General features: G+C 47.2%; 1 protein-coding gene, 1 non-coding gene and 1 pseudogene across 7 annotated transcripts in view; all 3 read left to right on the top strand.

Moving 5' to 3' along the window:
• Positions 1-16,312, top strand: part of USP34 (ubiquitin specific peptidase 34) — a 438,538-nt gene that overhangs the window by 236,788 nt on the left and 185,438 nt on the right. The window lies entirely within an intron of this gene.
• On the top strand, positions 9,922-10,029 carry LOC134913548 (U5 spliceosomal RNA; annotated as a pseudogene).
• LOC134913407 (U5 spliceosomal RNA) lies at positions 11,047-11,160 on the top strand. Its single transcript, XR_010177172.1, has one exon. It is a non-coding gene; the product is annotated as a U5 spliceosomal RNA (small nuclear RNA).

Below are 16,312 nucleotides of genomic sequence, written 5' to 3'. Positions count from 1 at the left end.
GGGAAGTTCGTTATTGGTAAATATATCTAGGAATAAGGCATGGAGCCTGGGCCCGAAAAAATCAACGTGAGTTTTGTATACTTCTGAGGGAATTCCGTCACACCCCGGGGCCTTGCCACTGGGAGACATACCAATAGCCGCAGTCACCTCCGCGAGCGTCAAGGGTGCTTCCAGTGCCTCACGGGCCTCGGGGGGGAGCACGGGTAGCGAGATACCCGCCAAATAGTAGGAGAGATCCATAGTGGAGAACGTCAATTGTGAACTGTAAACTTTGGTGTAGTAGGATCGGAATAGCTGCGCAATGTCCGGTGTGGTGTCAACAAAGGACCCATCCCCATCGGACATTTGTGTAATTACAGTCCCAGGGCGATCCTGATGTATCAGCCGGGCCAGGAGGCCACCCGTCCTATCAGCCTGCATATAAATATTAGTGGCCCTAAAGAGGAGGGACCGTGAGTTTTTATCGGACAGGTGGGCAAGCCACGCCGACTGGGCCACCAGCCAACGTGTTTTCGTCGTGGGGGTACCATCTAGCAAATATTGAGACTCTAAATCTCTGGCGTCACTCTCCAGGGCCTTCTCCCTTTCTCTAGAGGACACTTTGTGAGCTGCTATGCGTCCTATATAAGAGCCCCTCAGAAAAGCCTTGAATGAATCCCATACCATAGTCCCCGGGGCAGATCCTGTGTTGTCACTAAAGTAACCCTCCCACTGAGTCTCCAGGTCACCACAGTCACCCAGCTGAGTCAGCCAAGATGGGTGCAGCTTCCAATAAGAGTGTCCCCTCTGACCCTTCACAGCTAGAGTCATCAACAAGGGGGAATGGTCCGAGATCCCTCGGGCCTCATAACGGACGTCAGTGATCGCAGGGATAAGGGCGGGGGACACCAGTACCAGGTCTATTCTAGAAAAGGAGCCATGTGTGCCGGAGAAACAGGAGAACTGACGGACTGCAGGGTGGCGAAGCCTCCACACATCAACCCATTGTAGATTATTCAAAAAATCAGCAAATTTGGCATAACCACTACCCACCATCACATCATTCGGAGACCGCCATCGGTCCACAGAGACATCTAATATATTATTAAAGTCGCCCAAACATATCACCGGAGTGGTAGGGGAGGAAGCTATAAAAGATGCAGCTTGCTGCAGTACAGCGTATGAAAAAGGAGGGGGGACATACACTGCTAAAATGTAATATGGCTGGGAACTTAGTTTGCATTCCAGAAACACAAATCTGCCATACGTGTCAGTTTTGACCGATATTAACTCAAATTGCACCGTTTTTTTAATCAGAACAGACACACCCCTGGAGAAGGAGGAATGAGAGGCATGGTAAGCCCATCCCACCCAGGCCCGTCTTAGAGATAACAACCTATTTCCCTGCAAGTGGGTCTCGCTAAGGCATGCAATGTCCGGGTCATATTTCTTAATCATATTTAGAACCAAAGAACGTTTGATTTTGTTATTTAGTCCCCGGACATTCCATGCCAGGAATCTCAAGTTACTCATGACCCCAGGTATACACTATGTACCACACGGATAGACATCGCACAATATATATCCAAATATCAGCACCATTAGCCATAGCGACATATATCTCATAGGAGCTCTGCGTTATAAGCCACAATATCTGGTATATCAAACATCCCAGTTTCAGAAAAAACATAGATATGAAAAATAATAAACTAAAGAAAAGAAACCAAAAACAATAAGAAGAGCCGCAACTAGCAGCTTCCCAACCATCCCTCCCCTCCCCGTACACCACCCCGAACTCCGGCATACTTATATCCCAAAACGCCAAATCCAACTACCAAATGCTAAGAAGGCCCAGATTCTCAACTTAACCTAAACCCTCTAAACCAGTAGCACCTGAACTTGGAAAAGTCTTGAGCCACCAATGCAAAAGGTGGGGGGCTCCCCGAATTGTGGTCGTCTCCTCCGGTGGTCAAGATCCCGGCATCTTCAGCGCAGGGAATCAGTCCGGAGCTAGCTGACGAGCACCCGGCGCATATCCGTCCAGCCACTGGGCCGCCTCTCTAGGAGAATTAAAAAACTTGGACTCCCCATCCGCCACCACTCGGAGCCGAGAGGGAAACAGCATGGAATATGAGAGGTTGAGGTCCCGCAGGCGTCGCTTGATAGGCATAAACTGGGCCCTGTCCTTTTGAACGTCCGCGGCAAAGTCCGGGAAGGCCGACACTCTGACTCCGTTGCGGACCAATGGGCCCTTTGTACGGCCAAGGCGGAGGACCGAGTCACGATCCTTATAGTGCAGGAATTTGGCGATGAAGGTGCGAGGAGGGGCACCAGGAGGTAGTGGCCGAGATGGTATCCTGTGCGCTCGCTCCACCGTGAATTGTGCCGTAAAGGACTCCGCCCCATATATCTCTTTGAGCCAGGATTCGAGGAAGTCCTCCGGCTGCGAGCCCTCCTCTCTCTCAGGCAGACCTACAAATCGGACATTGTTTCTGCGCAGTCGACCCTCCATGTCTAGGAGCTTGGTTTGGAGAGATGAGACCTGCTGGGTCACTGCGGACACGGATTGCTTAAGGGGGCCACACACATCCTCCAAGTTGGAAACACGCGTCTCCGCCTCACCCACTCTCTCACGTATACGTTGAACATCTTGTCGTAGTAAGGAGAGGTCGCACTGCACCTTTTCCATCTTATCGGAGAGACGCTGCTCACTGCCTGCTATAGCTTCCAACACCTGCTGGATAGACGGCGCCTCCGCTGTAATTGGGGAGTTGGTGATAGACGCTGGAGGGGAGCTTGAGTGTATTGGAGAGGCACCCTGAGGTGGAGCCGATGACCCCCTGGGGTTGGGTTGCCTAGTAAATCTTTCTAGTTTGGCCGCGGCCGCACTCCGGCCTCCCCCAACCATATTGACAGATGTCGGTCACCCACTCCTCCGAGCAGAGTTGTAGTATAAAGTATAGTTAGAAGACAGCAGGCTGTATGCTTTTGAAGCCGGGAAGGATCTTTGGTTCCAAATATCAATGGATAAGAGCACAGGCTTTGTGTAAAAATAAAAAATAGTATATGATATTGATGTTATTGAGGGGAGAATGTCCTGCAGCAAATTCCAGGTAGAAGCAGAGTATTGGTGTGTGTCACACTCTGGATTATTAGTGTAACATAAGAGTGCATTGAGTTGCAGTGTGCATGCAGTCCTTGCAGGGTAGGCAGGGATGTCTGTGTATTAAGACTGTCTATTGAACTGCACCCAAAATGGCCACCGGGCTTTTAATCTCTTCACCCCTTCACTGGAGTACCTGTGCCTTATTGTGCAGCCAGGAGTCTCAGGTCCTCATCAGCCAGGTACAGGAGGGCAGGAGGGCTTTCAGTGTCCCCTGCAGTGTGCCCAGCGTCAGCCAGCGCCGCCCGCCCGTTCGTCCGTCCGTCAAGAGGGTCCTGGAGCCGCGCGGCTGGGAGCGCCAAACTCGAGGCCGGGGGGTCCGGAGGAGTCACAGGCCTCAATGCCGGAAGTCGTCCGCCGCGGTCAGACAGCACCCAGAGACCCCGGACAAAGGTGCCCGCCGCTGCTCGGAGGTGAGGGGGGACCAGCACCGGGGGGTAGACGCTCCGGAGGGACACAGGATGGGTGCAGGAGATATAAAATCTGGGAGCTCCCGGGATCCGCTGCTTACTCCCTCACCGCCGTGGCCACGCCCCCGGATCACATCTTTACATGCACCAGAGGATCAGTCTGTCGCCAAAAGCCAGGATTTCTCTTCTGTGGTGGCTTCAGACTTCTCACCTGACCAAGGGTCGATGGTTCGAGATTCAAAATTGGATTCTGCTAACCACAGACACAAGCCTCAGAGATTGGGGGAGCAGTCACCCAAGGGGAACAGTTCCAAGGAAAATAATCAAGTCAGGAAGCCATACTTCCAATCAACATTCTGGAGCTAAGGGCCATATACAACACCCTTCTACAGGTATCGCATCTTCTTCAAGATCAAGCCATTCAGGTTCAGTCGGACAATGTGACAGCAGTAACGTACATAAACCGACAAGGCGGAACGAAGAGCAGAGCAGCAATGGCAGAGGTAACCAGGATTCTCCTCTGGGCAGAAAGACACACTGTGGCGTTGTCCGCAATCTTCATTTCGTATGTAGACAACTGGGAAGCAGACTTCCTCAGCAGACACGACCTCCACCCAGGAGAGTGGGGCCTTCACCCGGAGGTGTTCGGGTGCTTGACAGGTCGGTGGGAAATGCCACAAATCAACATGATGGCCTCTCGTCTCAACAAGAAGCTCAAGCGGTATTGTTCCAGGTCGAGGGACCCGCAAGCAGTGGCGGTGGACACTGGTGACTCCATGGGTCTACCAGATGGTGTATGTTTTTCCACCACTCCCATTGATCCCAAATATTCTCAAAAGAATAAAAAGGGAAAGGTTCAAGCAATTCTCATTGCTCCGGACTGGCCAAGAAGGGCCTGGTATGCGGATTTACTGGAGATGCTCCTAGAGGACCCGTGGCCTCTACCTCTTTGCGAGGACCTTCTCCAACAGGGGCTGTTGGTCTATCAAGACTTACAGCGGCTACGTTTGACGGCATGGAAGTTGAGCGTCAAATTCTAGGCCGGAAAGGGATCCCGGATAGGGTTATTCCAACCCTGATCTAAGCCAGAAAGGTGGTAATTTCTAAACATTACCACCGTATTTGAAAAAAATACGTCTCTTGGTGTGAGAACAGGAAATTTCCTGCGGTGGAATTTCGATTGGGACGTTTTCTCCTTTTTCTGCAGTCAGGTGTGGATGTGGGCCTACGTTTGGGCTCCATAAAGGTCCAGATTTCGGCCTTATCCATTTTCTTCAAGAAACAATTGACTTCTCTCCCTGAGGTTGTCATTTTTGAAGGGGGTTCTGCACATCCAACTGCCCTTTGTTCCTCCTACGGCACCTTGGGATCTCAACATAGTGTTGCAGTTCCTGTAATCGGATTGGTTTGAGCCTTTACAGGACGTTGACGTCAAGTTTCTTACGTGGAAGGCCGTCACACTGTTGGCCTTGGCTTATGCGAGGCGTGTGTCTGAGCAGGGGGCGCTGTCTCACAAAAGCCCCTATTTAATTTTTTATGAAGATAGGGCTAACTCCGAACTCATCAGCAATTTCTTCCAAAGGTGGTGCCTGCGTTTCATATTTAACCAACCTATTGTGGTTCCGGTGGTTACCTACACCTCTGCTACTTCAAAGTCCTTGGATGTTGTGAGGGCTTTGAAGATCTATGTGAAGCGGATGGCTCGTCACAGAAAATCTGACTCGCTGTTTGTTCTCTACGATCCCAATAAAATTGAGTATCCTGCTTCAAAGCAGACTATTTTACGCTGGATCACGCTTACTATCCAGCATGCTTATTCCACTGCAGGTTTGCGGTGTCCAAAATCTGTACAGGCCCCTTCTCCAAGGTCGGTGGGTTTTTCCTGAGCGGCTGCCCGGGGTGTCTCTGCTTTACAGCTCTACCGAGCAGCTACTTGGTCAGGCTTGAACACGTTTGCTAAGTTCTACAAGTTCGATGCTTTGGCCTCTGAGGACAGTTTAGTAAATCTGTTCTGCAGGAACCTCAGCAGTCTCCCACCCGGTTTGGGAGCTTTGGTACATCCCCAAGGTACTAATGTGGACCCTAGTTTCCTCTAGGATGTAAGAGAAAATAGGATTTTAATTACCTACTGGCAAATCCTTGTCTCATCCTTGTCTCGTAGTCCGTAGAGCATGGGTCTTCAACCTGTGGCCCTCCAGATGCTGTGGAACTACACCTCCCAGCATGCCCTGCCACAGTTTTGCTATTAAGGCATGCTAAAAATGAAGCAGTGCATGCTGAGATGTGTAGTTCCACAGCATCTGGAGGGCCACAGGTTGAAGATCCATGCCGTAGAGGATACTTGCGCCCGCCCGGTGCTTTATTTCTTCCTGCACTGTTACCTGGTTAAGTATTGTTGGTTCAGCACTTGCTGTTCCTGGTTTTATGTTTGGTTAGCTTTGCTTTCCTCTAGTTTGTGTGTGCTGGTTCGGAATCTCACCACTATCAGTTTATATATCCTCCTCCTTAAAGTATGTCCGTCTCCTCGGGCACAGTTTCCTAGACTGAGTTTGTTAGGGGGGGCATAGAGGGAGGAGCCAGCCCACACTATCAATTTCTTTAAGTGCCCATGGCTCCTAATGGACCCGTCTATGCCCCATGGTACTAATGTGGACCTCTGTATCCTCTACTGACTACGAGAAAAGGATTTACCGGTAGGTAATTAAAATCCTATTTTTTCGCACATCTACGATCAGCTCTGAGTTAGGCCATTGTCCATTTGTGTGATCTTACCACTCATTCAGGGCTATAGACCTAGGCTCATTGAATGGTAACATTGGCCCTATATATAAGGGCCAAGATGAAAAAAGATTGTGTTTAGGGGGATAGTAGATCTATCTTAAAATTTAAATATTGCAAAAAAATCCATCCTACTTATACTTTAGCACAGCACTCTTATTTATACATAACTTTATAGCCTTTATCCTAAGAGATACATTTCTGTAAAACTGTTTCTAGTGTGTCAGGGCAGGATTATCTACAGGCAGCTGTGCTGAAGGAGAGGGGAAGGTTGAGTAGATATAGATGATAAGAGCCAAAGTTGCCAAACTTATGTTTGTCACCTTAATATAGAGTCAGAGACTTTCTGCCCACACAGAGCTTGTTTTACATATATTTCATGGTAATTTACAGACAGTAATAGGGTTGTAAAGTAACTCGGATTACATTTTTTGTAATTTTAAAACTAAGGGATGGCATACATTTTTTGTAATTTTAAAACTAAGGGATGGCAGGGGCCCCAGTGAGACAGGTGCCAGTTAAAGCAATGATTTTTCCTCATACACCTAGCATATCTATGCCATATGGTGCAAGATGCTTGGTGTAACTTACTGTACAGTAGATGCACCAGCAGGGTAGTGAAGTGTACTTTGTTCTAAGTATAGTGTCTAAATCGCATTGTAGTCACATACAAAGCCACTGCCAGTGTCCCAGAGATGTTAGGTTACAGCTAGAGATATGCAGACCTCTGTGTGTGTGTTGGTTTTAAATCTTTAACATGTTTTTGTTTTGGCAAAACCACCCTTGAATGTTTCTGTTTTAGATCTGATTAAAAAAAAACAGCTACTGTAATCAATAACCTTTAAAGTGAAAACATAAATTTTGGCCAAAAGCTGCAGCGAACTGGCTGCCTAAACATAGTAGCACAGTAGTGGCAGACAAGATGGCAGTTTAATAAACTATAAGACACCATAGAACATTTTCATTATTGAAGAACTAGACCAGTGGCCCGAGGCCAGTACAGGGAAACGAAGACAGAGTATTTATGTAGTGGGAGCCAGGTAAAGCATTGATCAGCATGACAGGACCTCTCTCCCCCCCCCCCCCCCCCCCCTCCTCCAGCAGCCGCTGGAGAAGTGTAAACTAACCCCCCCCCCCCCCCCCCTGTGTACCTGGAGGCTGTCCCTGGGGGGGTGGGGGGTGACATATCATAAATAACAGAGGATTTTTTTTTTTTTTCCAACCATTTCTGACCGTGTTTTGGGGGAAAAAATACTAAGTTAAATACTCACACAGAAAAAGAGAAAATACAGGTGTGCACTCTAAACACTACTAACACTGGTAGTCAGAACAATTATAATAAACTGCAATTTATCATGAAGTAAAACTGAGGTTCTTTTTAAAATTGAGCAACATTTTTGAACAAAAAATATGGGCCCACCTACCACGGACAAGTGGTTCGCAAACATTCCTAAGTTTCAAGTCCAGAGCATGGAACCACCAGGCAAGCACAACTTAACTATCCCAAGGCATCGTACTAGTGAGAAGTAGCAGTTTAAGGGTGAAATGCAATTGTTTGAAAAGTCGGTTGGGTGTTTTGTTTTTTTCCTATTAGATAGGAAAAAACAGACACCCAAGTGACTTTTCAAACGATTGAATACCCCCCAAAGTGTTAAAAGGGGTTACATTAATAAAAAATAACCAGCTCAGTGCGAAGTGTTACATGGGTGAGGAGTAGTAATTAGGGAGTTAAAAAAATATTACATTAGTAAAAATGGGATTTTGGTACTTAACGATAAATCCTTTTCTTTGAAGCCACACTGGAACATGCTGACACTGAGGTAAAGACGGGTGGCTATAGGGAGCCTGGCACTTTAAATTTCTTTATCATCCACTAGGGGTCACTGGAGTACTCTTGGGATATGGACGGGCGTAGCCCGAACAAAGGCACTGAATATTTAAATTTAGGCCTCTCCCCCCCCTCCATATCCCCGAGTACCTCAGTGTACTCTCTCAGTGTTTTTTCGGTGCTCACAGCACGAACATTGGCTTGTGGTATAACCACACTTGGATTTTTATTTTTAATTTTAATTTTTAATTTTTATTTTTACACTTAGCACATCCCTTCCCAGTTTCTGGAAAAACATGGGTCCGGGATAGTGCCGCTGCACGGGCAGCGAATGGCGTGTCGGTCCTCACAAAGAGCACCCTCACAGCCACAGGCGCTACAAGGCAGCGCATGGCGTGTCGGTCCTCACAAAGAGCACCCTCACAGCCACAGGCAGACACTGTCTCCTACTGCAACTGGACGGAGCTTACACAAAGAAGCCCCGTCACAGCCAGGATGAAAGCCCCGTCACAAACTGGACGGAGCTTACAGGAGTGCGGCACTACAAGGTATGGTGGGGGGTCAGGGCGGTCAGCTCACGCTGCCGCCCTGCTGTGTGGGGAAAGCCTTTATTGTTACAAGAGAGCGGCCGCACGTCACTCACAGACGCCGGCCGCTCTCCCAGCCACTGTACCAGAACTCTGCCTCTGTAAAGCGGCCGCACGTCATTCAGACGGCTCTCCCAGATCTCTGCCTCTGTAGAGCGGCCGCACGTCATTCACAGACGCCGGCCGCTCTCCCAGAACTCTGCCTCTGTACTCCCAGCCACTGTACCAGATGCCACTGTACAGCGGCCGCACGTCATTTACAGACGCCGGCCGCTCTCCCAGCCACTGTACGCGAGCGCCGCCCAAGCAGCCACTCTGCGTACCCGGGTCTAAAGCTCCGAGCGGCCGTACGTCACTAAAGACGCCGGCCGCTCTTCCAGCGCTGCACCCGGCCACTGCTGTATGAGGCGCCGCCCGTTCTTCCGGCCCGGCGCACTATACCAGCGCTCCCCGGGTTTCCCTAGATCCCTGCACTCGCTTCCGGCCGCTGCACAGGGAGAAGCTAAAAGCTACATCACAAGCAGCGCGGCTGCAGGGGGGTGACGGTGAGTAAAGCCCATAGCAGCAGCAAAGGCTGCATGGGTTAAGAGACTGCTCAGTTTAAATAAGCAGCAACAAAGGCTGCTTGGAAATAAGATACATCACTGCAGGCAGTGTTGAGTAAAACCCATAGCAGCAGAAGGCTGCAGGGGTTAAGAAACTGCTTAGTGTTTAAACAGTTAATGGAATAACTGGAAGGCTAACTAAAGAATAAGGCTGCATAATGTATTGTAAACTGCATTTTACTGTATAATACATCTGTAACTGTAGAATAGGCTATTAAGCCTATATTTAATGTATAATAGGCTATTAAGCCTATAGTAACACTGCAGCAGGTAACCTGTCCTGTGATTTTCAGTGGAAGCATGGCATGACGGTCATTTTAATCATTGCTGTTCTTACAGGTTATAATTCCAGAACATTCCGCCCATACACCTATACTCCACAAGGAGGCGCAGGGGTGTTAGTGGGAATTTTTTAGTTCAGTTTTCACATAAGTTAGCCATGTAATCTGTATTTCTACTTAATTCTAGAACATTCCTGCCCTACATCTCTAAGCCACCAGAGGCGCAGGGAAGTTAGTAGGAATTTGGTTCGGGTTTCATATGCCCATGTGAACTGCTTTTCACATAAAGAATACTTTGATTTCTCTTCATATCGAATAAATCTTTCGTTTTTTGCTAAAGATTTCCGTAGAGAGAAACAAGCTTGAGTTTCATATGAATATGCTGTTCAGCAATAACATATATATATATGCCACATAATAACTTCATTAAGTCGTGCAGGTGTCTGTCTATTGCCTATTATGGTGTCTGTCTACATAGCGAGTAAGGCTATAGTGCAGACTAAAAATAATTTTAAAAATCCTATGTTAACATTGGCAATTCAAATTTAAAGAGCGGTAACATCGGAGTCTCGGAATGACTCCGCCAGCTCTAACAAAAGACAGTCTTTCCAAAGGGGCCAATTTCCCTTTGGGTACCAGAGTGTTTATTTCACTGGTCTTATAATTTAATGCACGATTCTATGTCAAATTCACACCGATAACTACGAGTGAGAACGGTACATTAGTCCAGCACTCAGATAGTGCGGGGGGGTTTTTAACAACATACATAATCGTTTCCAAAAGGACGCGATCCACCATTGGTAAATGATTTTCTGTCAAACATTATAAAAACCCAGGATACATTTGGGTCACTAGAATCTATGTATGAAACAATGACGATCACTGGTAAAACAAGCTGCAGAGTATATCTGTAAAGCTTCTGCTAACGCCGGTTAATTTCATTGTCGCTAGTTAAGCGCGACAAGGCCAGAGCTTGTTTGCTCATAAATTTAATATACTTGTAACGGTATTTTATCCCTTTATGATATTCAGCCATTACCGCATACAGACTAAACGATGTCAATTCCTAGGTAAGATTATAAATACGGTAAATCAAAGACTTTTACCTACTACACCAGCAAGAACAAATGTACATCTAGTAATTAGTGCAAAACACGCACACTAGCGATACATTGGTGTATTCACCTATTAAGAATAAAGATGTGTTTTCAATTTAGTTCGCCACCCTTCACTCGCGTTTCCCACAGAGGGACAAGGGTGCATATACTCTGGACGACAGTCGCAGAGGGTCAGGATTTGTAATTAAAATCAGCGACAAAGGTTCTAAAACACGACAGATTGCTGTCGATACATGTCCTAGAACTCTGTGCATTTTACAATGCAATACATGATTCGCTTTCAGTCTGACCAGGGATATACTCTGGTTTCTCTTCAGAACGAATAAATCTTTCGCCTTTTACTAAAGATTTCCGTGGAAAGGAACAACCGTGAGTTTCATGTAAATTTTTGATGCCTGCCTCACGCTGGCCTTAAGCAGTCAAACAAGGCAACGGCAGTTGCATACACAACAACCAGTGAGAACCAAGCCGCATGGCAATGCAGCAGGTAACTCAAATCCTCAATGGCTCAGAACACCATTATGTGAAAATGTCAAGAGATCATTCCGTGACTGGACATCTGTTAGACAGATGATCTCACCCGTCAGGATTTGGATACTGAAAACTGGACATTCAATCCAGAGGTGTTTCATATGTGAGTCCACAGAAGGGGGTTACCCTCAAGTATACATGATGGCATCTCGCCACAATTAGAAAAGCTCAGTATGTGTACAAAACAGATCAAAAGGGCAGTGGCGGTGGAGTCTCTCACATTCATGGGATCATTCAGCATCGTGTATCTGGCTCCACCATTTTCCGCTGCTCTCTCCGTTGCCAAAACGGATCATAAGACAGTTTGTCACAGTCATACTGGTGGTATCTCATGGGTTTCGGAGAAGTTTGCTTCTCGAATTTTCAAGGAATACTTGCACACGATCTTGGCCCGCTCATAATACGTCCAACCTGTTACATGAGGGAACGTTAGTTTACCCATAGTTACCTATGTACCTATTATCTATGTACCGCAGCTGCGGTTGACGGGGTGAGGGTTCAGACCGCCCTCTTAAGAAATAGAGCATTACAGTATCGGTTATACCAACCATGTTACGAAATAGTAAGCCGCTTAAGGCAGCTCATTATTACAAAATTTCGTGTGCTTACATAGGTTGTTAACATCGGAAGTTTCCAACATCATCCTTCAAGTTACCCGTATTCTGTTAAACGGGATGGGATGGAAAACTGCGTTGATCTGCACTAAGAGTGCAGGTATCTGTGTGGTAAACTTATTTTCAAAGACGTTTGCCTCTGTTTGCGTCTGTACACATCTTTCTACAAGGTGTCATCAAAGTTCAGACTCTATTTATCCCACCTACAGCGCCAGGCGACTTGAAGTTGGGTTCAGATTTCTTACAGTTTTCATATTTTGAACCTTTTCAACAAATGGGAATTAAGTTTCTCACTTTGGAAAACAATTTTTGTCTAGCCTTGGCTTCGGCAAGGGGTTTGTTTTCATATTTGGGTGCCTTGTATTCCAAGCCACCGTATTTGAGTTTTCTCATAACAAAGCAGATCTTCGGACGAATCACGCTTTCGTATTCTTCACATCAATATACCAATAGGGGTTCCTGTGTGGACAGCACATTCTAGAATTCTGAATGTGGTACACGCATTACGCGTTTATATATGTCCCGAACGTCAACAGTACGTGATATGAATACGTTGTTTGTTCTCTATGATACTGCCAACTGGGGTTAGCCAGTTTCTCAGCAGACATTATCCAGTTGGGTAATAATAATGACTAAAAGTCAGGCTTACGTTAAGGCTAAGTTACAATTGCTTACGTCAGTAATAGTTCATCCCACAGGTTCGGTGGGAATGTCACACCCAGGGGGTCGTGGAGCGTCTAAAACGCGCCTATATAGCCTTCATAGCCTTCATGTGCACCACGTTTGTGCACGTTTACACGTTATAAATGGTGGCGCCATCAGCATCTAGCTTTGGGCTGCCTACTGTTACAAGTATCAAACAGCTCTCCCGCCCACGAGGGAAGCTTTGGTACGTCCCAAGAGTACTCCAGTGACCCCTAGTGGATGATAAAGAAAATAGGATTTTGGTACTTACCAGGTAAATCCTTTTCTTTGAATCCATAGGGGGCACTGGACGCCCACCCAGAGCAGTTTTACCTGGGTTGTTTTAAGCTCAAGGGAGCTTAGGGTAACAAGTTTTACTTCATTGATATTAAGCTCAGAGGAGCTTATGGTAACACATTTTCACCGATTGGTTCAAATTATAAAGTTCTATCGGTTATGGTGTCAACTGTTTAGTTGACAGTAAGGTTATGGGTCAACATTGTTGTTGTCCGTTATGTTATAGGTATTCTCCATTGTCAACCTCTCTATATCGTTCCTGTTCGCTCAGTAAAAAACACTGAGAGAGTACACTGAGGTACTCGGGGATATGGAGGGGGGGGAGAGGCCTAAATTTAAATATTCAGTGCCTTTGTTCGGGCTACGCCCGTCCATATCCCAAGAGTACTCCAGTGCCCCCTATGGATTCAAAGAAAAGGATTTACCTGGTAAGTACCAAAATCCTAATTTTAAAGAAGTGTGAAAGCTCCCCTTCCTCTATCCCCCATCAGCCCTCATTTAAGAATTAAACGAGAGGATACAGGGAAAAGAGGAGTAGGAAACACTAGAACGAGGAGGGACACATGAACAACACTTTCAAACTTGAACAGTGACAAAGGCAGGTGAACAACACTTGGCGGCGTCCAGTGTCACCTGTGGCTTCAGAGAAAAGGATTTATCGGTAAGTACCAAAATCCCATTTTTTCAGTCAGCCACTAGGGGACACTGGAACATGCTGACACTGTGGACGTCCCAAAGTTTCCCCCCTGAATGGGAGATCGCTGAGGAACTTGCAACACAAGGTGGCCAAAACTAGAAGCAGAAGCTGCAGACGTGTCAAACTTGTAAAACGTAATTGATTCATCCAGTTGTAGGACCTGAGGCAATGGCCTCTTCCTTTTCTGTCATAAAGATGCCTTAAGGCCCGTACACACTGGTCGATATATCGGCCGTTCTCTTGAACGGCCAATATATCGCGGGACCGTCGGCCAGTGTGTACGGCCGATACGTCTGTGAACTCCGTCGTTCACAGACGTATCGCGTCGGCCGCGCAGCACAGCCGACGGCCAATATATCTACCGATATATTGGCGCATCGCTGTGTGTGTACGGGGCGGTCGGTTCATGTTCATGACGTTAGTCCCCGACGGATCGGGCAGTGTGTATGCTGAACACTGCCCGATCCGTCCATAGATATATCTGAAGATCAATTGATCTGCAGGTATATCTACTAGTGTGTACCCACCTTTAGACTGTCGTAGAAAGATCTAGAAGTTTTGTCAGACCTTCTACCGACTTGGCAAGGCCAGCAACTCGAGGCAGTTCAGCAGCAACAGAAGTGGAAGGTGATCTGGCAATCTGTGAGTTCAGCCTCACAAGACTTGCGCATTGCTGCAAGTTCACTATGTAATTGTGACACTATCTCTCAGGTAACTATCTCTCCGGTAATTGTGAGAGGTACCACCCAATGATGGGGAAAATGGTGTCCTGAGAGGAGCCAGATTGACCCATCTCCGCAGCACAAGCCTCACACAAGGAAGAATCATGTGTTAGTGGTTTTTTTTTTTTTTATTGCATTTTGTGCAAAAAAAACACAAAACCGTTCTTGTGCTGCCTTTGCATTGTGTGTATGTGTGTACGGTTAGCGCTGATTTACAGCGTGTTATATATATATATATATATATATATATATATATATATATATATATTTTTTTTTTTTTTTTTCTCTGACGTCCTAGTGGATGCTGGGGACTCCGTAAGGACCATGGGGAATAGCGGCTCCGCAGGAGACTGGGCACAGCTAAGAAATATTTAGGACTACCTGGTGTGCACTGGCTCCTCCCACTATGACCCCCCTCCAGACTTCAGTTAGAATCCTGTGCCCGGCTGAGCTGGATGCACACTAGGGGCTCTCCTGAGCTCCTAGAGAGAAAGTATATTTTAGGTTTTTTATTTTACAGTGAGATCTGCTGGCAACAGACTCACTGCAGCGAGGGACTAAGGGGAGAAGAAGCGAACCTACCTAACTAGTGGTAGCTTGGGCTTCTTAGGCTACTGGACACCATTAGCTCCAGAGGGATCGACCGCATGGAACCGGCCATTAGTGTTCGGTCCCGGAGCCGCGCCGCCGGCCCCCTTACAGAGCCAGAAGCAAAAAGAATCCGGAAAATCGGCGGCAGAAGACATCAGTCTTCACCAAGGTAGCGCACAGCACTGCAGCTGTGCGCCATTGCTCCTCATGCACACTTCACACTCCGGTCACTGAGGGTGCAGGGCGCTGGGGGGGGGCGCCCTGAGAAGCAATAAATACACCTTGGCTGGCAAATATATCACAATATATAGCCCCAGAGGCTATATATGTGATAAATACCCCTGCCAGAATCCATAAAAAAGCGGGAGAAAAGTCAGCCGAAAAAGGGGCGGAGCTATCTCCCTCAGCACACTGGCGCCATTTCTCCCTCACAGCTCCACTGGAAGGAAGCTCCCTGGCTCTCCCCTGCAGTCTACACTACAGAAAAGGGTAAAAAAAGAGAAGGGGGGCACTAAATTTAGGCGCAATATACATATAGCAGCTATAAGGGGATATAATTTAGTTAATCCCTGATTTATATAGCGCTCTGGTGTGTGCTGGCATACTCACTCTCTGTCTCCCCAAAGGGCTTGGTGGGCTCCTGTCTTCTGTCCGAGCATTCCCTGTGTGTGTGCGGTGTGTCGGTACGGCTGTGTCGACATGTTTGATGAGGAGACTTATGTGGAGGAGGAGCAGGTGCCTATAAATGTGTTGTCACCCCCTGCGGGGCAGACACCGGAGTGGATGGACTTGTGAAAGGAATTACGCGAAAGTGTCGACTCCTTACATAAAAAATTTGATGACATGCCAAATGCGGGGCAGCCGGCTTCTCAACCCGTGCCTGCCCAGACGTCTCAAAAGTAATCAGGGGCTCTAAAACGCCCACTACCTCAGATGGCAGACACAGATGTCGACACGGATACTGATACCAGTGTCGACGACGAAAAGACTAATGTAATGTCCAATAGGGCCACTCGTTATATGATTGAGGCAATGAAAAATGTTTTACACATTTCTGAGGTGACCCCAGGTACCACAAAAAAGGGTATTATGTTTGGGGAGAAAAAACTACCAGTAGTTTTTCGCCCTTCTGAAGAATTGAATGAAGTGTGTGAACTAGCGTGGGCTTCCCCCGATAAAAAATTGGTAATTTCAAAAAAATTACTAATGGCGTACCCTTTCCCGCCAGAGGATAGGTCACGTTGGGAAACACCCCTTAGGGTGGATAAAGCACTTACGCGCTTATCAAAAAAGGTGGCACTGCCGTCCCAGGATACGGCCGCCCTAAAGGAACCTGCTGACAGAAAGCAGGAGGCTCTCCAAAAAGCTATATATACACACTGGTATTATACTGAGACCAGCTATTGCCTCAGCATGGATGTGCAGTG

The sequence above is a fragment of the Pseudophryne corroboree genome, chromosome 4 (genome assembly GCF_028390025.1).
Source record: "Pseudophryne corroboree isolate aPseCor3 chromosome 4, aPseCor3.hap2, whole genome shotgun sequence".
Lineage (NCBI taxonomy): Eukaryota > Metazoa > Chordata > Amphibia > Anura > Myobatrachidae > Pseudophryne > Pseudophryne corroboree.
Note: the sequence above shows the minus strand (reverse complement) of the source record. Positions and strands in the feature narration are given on the sequence as shown.